Source organism: Rhea americana, unplaced genomic scaffold (genome assembly GCF_003343005.1).
Source record: "Rhea americana isolate MKP2758 unplaced genomic scaffold, rheAme1 scaffold_79, whole genome shotgun sequence".
In the NCBI taxonomy this organism is placed as follows: domain Eukaryota; kingdom Metazoa; phylum Chordata; class Aves; order Rheiformes; family Rheidae; genus Rhea; species Rhea americana.
This window is the reverse complement of record NW_028186967.1, coordinates 3,757,002-3,761,455: the sequence shown is the minus strand read 5'-3', so window position 1 is coordinate 3,761,455 and position 4,454 is coordinate 3,757,002.

The following is a 4,454-nucleotide window of genomic DNA, read 5'->3' as shown; positions in this document are numbered from 1 at the left end:
AACTTCTGGGACCTCCTTTGAGGGTTCCTCGTACTCCTCTTTTCCTCCACTGTGTTTTTCTCCTTGGAACTCCCCCCTTATTAACTGACAGCCAGGGCTCCAAGACCACACATTTTCCTCAGTTACTTCTGGTATAATCCTCTCCTAAGATAAGCTGATTCATGGGTTTGCACAGTCAACAGCAGAGCTGGAATCTTAGTTAGACATCATATCCAATGGTTCCTTTTCACTGGTTCCTCCAATACAGGCTGGCTAATTTGCTGGGGCAGGCAATTCCCTTCAAAAGCAGAAAGTCAAATACTGGAAGGAAGGAAGGGCTAGAGAAGCCGAAGTAGTTGGTTTCTGTGTTGGGAATCCCCATTTGGTCAAATGACGGCTATCTGGTTTCCTGAGATGCAGAACAGGAAGACAGAGTCATGCCGGGATGCCTTACACCTGTAACAGCTTGCTGAGCCAGCGGCCTTCTATCCACTGGCTAAAACAGATGGCAAAGCCAGTTTTCTTTCCTCTAGACGCATTTCTTTCAGTCAAACGTCTGTTCCTGGCCACAGGTCCAGCTTACTTCCTATTCATAAAAACAGGTAGAAGTATATATTTTTTTAAAAGCTGAACTAAGAAGGACAGCTGTAGGCTCCATCTTCTGTACACCTTCCATATTTTCTGATCATTGTTGTCTGTGTAGAGCATATTGCAGTTGCATGTTCCTTGCAGAGGGCAACCCGGTATGTACATAGCTATGCAATTTTTATGCACATTTATATTATAGTCCTTAGCCGAGCACAACACTGACTGATGTCATTATTACTTACTTCAGACTTCTCATGGTAGTGTTCAGACTTTCGTTCCAGTATCTTCCTGACTATGGGGAATGACATTGGGCATATCTTGTAAGAGAAGTATCATCRTGAAAAGAACTAACAATCAGCTAGAATCTTGCTTATGTCAGCGTGTGAAAACTGCTGCTTAGGGCATTTTGAGCTATTATAATAAGAAGAACAGTTCCCTTTCCTTTGATTTCCATTTGACTGGGCTTTGATCTTTCACTTAGCATTTCCACGTTTGTATTCCTTATGAACTCATTAAGAGCTAAACCAAGGAAACCTGGAGATCTGCATATCACAATTGCTGTCCAGCTGATTTTGAATAGAGACAGAGTAACCATGGTAGCTAACTGGCAGAGCATGAGGTGTGAGATAAAAATCACCTGACTGCCCCACATCTGCACGTTTTCTAAGAGTTCTTTCCAACAGACTCAGCATGATTTTACTGGCAGTGAATTTATGCATAAAAGGGATCAAAATTAAGTTTGTTTTCCACATTTTCATTGAAAGAGATGTGAAAACTATAGTCTGGAAAAATGGAGACATTTTTCCGCTTCTGCTGAAATTGTAATTAAAACATTTAGTCTAAATTACAAAATTTCAAAAATCTTCAAGCAACCACACTGATCACTAACTCTGCAGCTGTATTTAGAGGAGGCTTGGGAGTCTGTAAATAAGAGGCCTGAAGAACAAAGACTTCTGCCCTTAGGAAGGATATTAAAATTGAAGGAGGCCTATTCTTGAACATGCTTCTTCCCCTGCCTCAAGGGATTTTCTTGCAGCCGGGATTTTCCTGCTTCATTTGCTACTTTCCCCGAAGGCATTTTGATGAGTCGGAGTCTTCTTTACATTTTTTACCATAGCTATGGTATTTGAACAAGACAAAGTGAAAACCTATGAATCTGTACGTACACAATGAAGGAAGGCGCTGTTAGAATATGCTTAAGGGCAAACAAAGGATTAGTTTCTAATCTGTCCTTTTTGCTAAACAGAAGTTATAGAATTTTACCAGGCATGACATGCATCTGTTTAAATTACAGCTTATCATTTAGAAAATAACAGCCAGCCTTGGTACAAGCACTCCAAAGGGTGAAAAATCAATTGCATTCTTTAGAAAATTGTTCTAGTCGGGTATTACTAATACATGAAACTGAGATTTTTAGAGTCACCTTGAGAACTGAGCAGCCAAAGTCCTGAAAGCAGTTCATCTTTAAAATCTCTGTATGGACGTATTTCTTTAGCATTTCAATAACGTCCTTCTGGAACATATCTGAAATGGAATCTTATTAAGCCCCTGAAGTCTTTTGATCTCAAGGAGAAATTTAAAAATGGTTGGAGAATATGACTACTCAAAGCCTATCCACTGGGTCCACTTAACCCCTTGTCCCTTTCTCCCCCCAAATCTGGCTATATATTAAATAATGATTGAATAAGTAAATAGATGCTGCCTGCAATCAGAATCAATAGCTGTAAAAAACATTTCTTTGGTTAAGCTTTGGTTTACTCCTGAGGATGCATATGCTGGGATATACTTTCCTCTCATTTACACGGGTCTAAAAATGGGGCCTGGGATTCACATAGCCAATGTTTACCATGGCTAGGGTGTGTGCACTGGGGCAAATGAGTGCTTGCTTCACTCATGTCAAACGAAAAATAGTCCTGATAACATTTTCTGATTTGTTTGGGTAGCTCCTATTTGACAAAACATAATTTTTCTCCATCAGTCAGCAAATTTTCATGATAGATAAATGAATCTTCCCTGTTTTCTGCTGCTATGCACTATAAAATGTACACAAAATTCCTAATTAATTTCCTACATCAATTTGCTTTCAAAATATTGTACAGTGTTTGAGTTTTATAAATGTGCATTTATGTATTCAAAGGAAAGCCTAAGTTATCTGGCAGTGAAGCTAAGTTTATATTAAAAAGAGCAGAAAATTTACCTAGAACACAAACCATCCTGGATCTACTGCTTGATGTTCTGATGTCTCTTCCTACTGGTGTCAGTGATAGCATGTGGAAAACAACCACAAAGTATGTAGCTTCATCATTCCAAAGAGACACTTAAATAGAAGAAGGGGGCTGGATCTCAAGAAAGCAAACTGGATTTATGGAGGAAGATTAAAAAAGCTAATTATGTTTAACTTGGCTGCCAGACAGCTAAGAGGGGGATATGATAACTGTCTACAAATATTTGAAAGATGCAAAATATACCAATGTGAGAGGGAAACAGTTTAAGATGAAGTCTAGTAAAGCAAAATTTAGGCTGGTTAGAATGCTAATAATGAAACCTATCAGACTATAGAATAGTTTCCCAAGGGAATTAGTAGACACTTCATTAAAAATACCTTGGACAACGTGCATCAGGAGGGAGTCTGGGGAATAATCCTTCACTGAGAAAGTCATGGACCAGAGAGATTAAGAGGTCTCATTCTGCCCTAATGACAGTGCTGTTGTCAATAAGCTCGTGATTTTAAAGGTTCTTCCAACAATATTTTTGAAGTGGGAGATGTATTTCCAACCAGACAAGTTGTAGGTGCAGGAAAACTCTTTTTGAGGGAAGTCACTCTTCTCACAGGAAATCTGAAACATGAAGGGAACGTCATTACATTTGGAACTGAAGCTCTGCAGCACACCAGAATGGTGTTACAGCTACCTTTCCTTTCCCTAGGACAGTTCAGTGTGTCTGACAGGATTGCTCAGGTTAAAATGCCAGTGAACTTGAGACAATCTGGTTTTGAATCATGTAAGTAACTCTAGTTCAACATGAGCTCCGTGGTAGACTTGCACTTGAGCAGTTATCCTGTGTCAGAAGCCAAGTCGCCTTGAGTTTGTGGAGTTTTTAACCTAAATCAGCTAATTTGATTTTGTCAGCCCAGCTCCAGAGCACATTATTTTTTTGCAGTCTAGACCTTCACTATTAGGGGTGCAATTTCTATGCCAGAAATACCAGCCTATATTTTTTCCGAGGCTGGCTCCCCCACATGATCTACCAAAAGTGACATTTAATGTAGCTGGAGTGGAGCAACTGTGAATCTACTTAGTGTTGGTCTTACTAAAGTCAGTGGAAACATGCTGACCCTGTAAAAAGAAAACGGAACCAGTGTATCACTACACATTTATGCCCAGGCAACTCCTCTGCCTCATACTAGGATAAACTGCATTTAGACAGCAGTGAACCAGACCTAATATGTTTAGTACTTCCATGCTGAATTTACGAGGCACCCAGTGACATTTGCCTTATGTAAAATGGTAGCGCTCTCAGCCAGATGATCTAATCATTCATGAGGAACTATGCTATGATGTTGCCGTTTTAATGCTTACTGTTCACAACAGCCTCCAGAATTGGCTTTAATCTCGTCGCTGCATGCACTGTGAAGCCAAGCTCTATGCAGCAGCAGCAGCCGCCTCAGCCGCAGCCCGTGCGGGGTGGCGTGTATCGGCGGTACGAGGGTCTGCTCTTCCTCCGACAAGCAGAGGAAGCAGCATTCGTTCGCACACCAGAACGATTCCTCTCAGCGCGGGCCCCGCGAGTGCAGCAAAGGAAAGCGGACTTTCTCTGAAAGCTTCCTCTGAGTAACCGTTTACTGTAAGTCTGAGGCGAACAAGAATAGCGCTTTCTAAACTGGTACA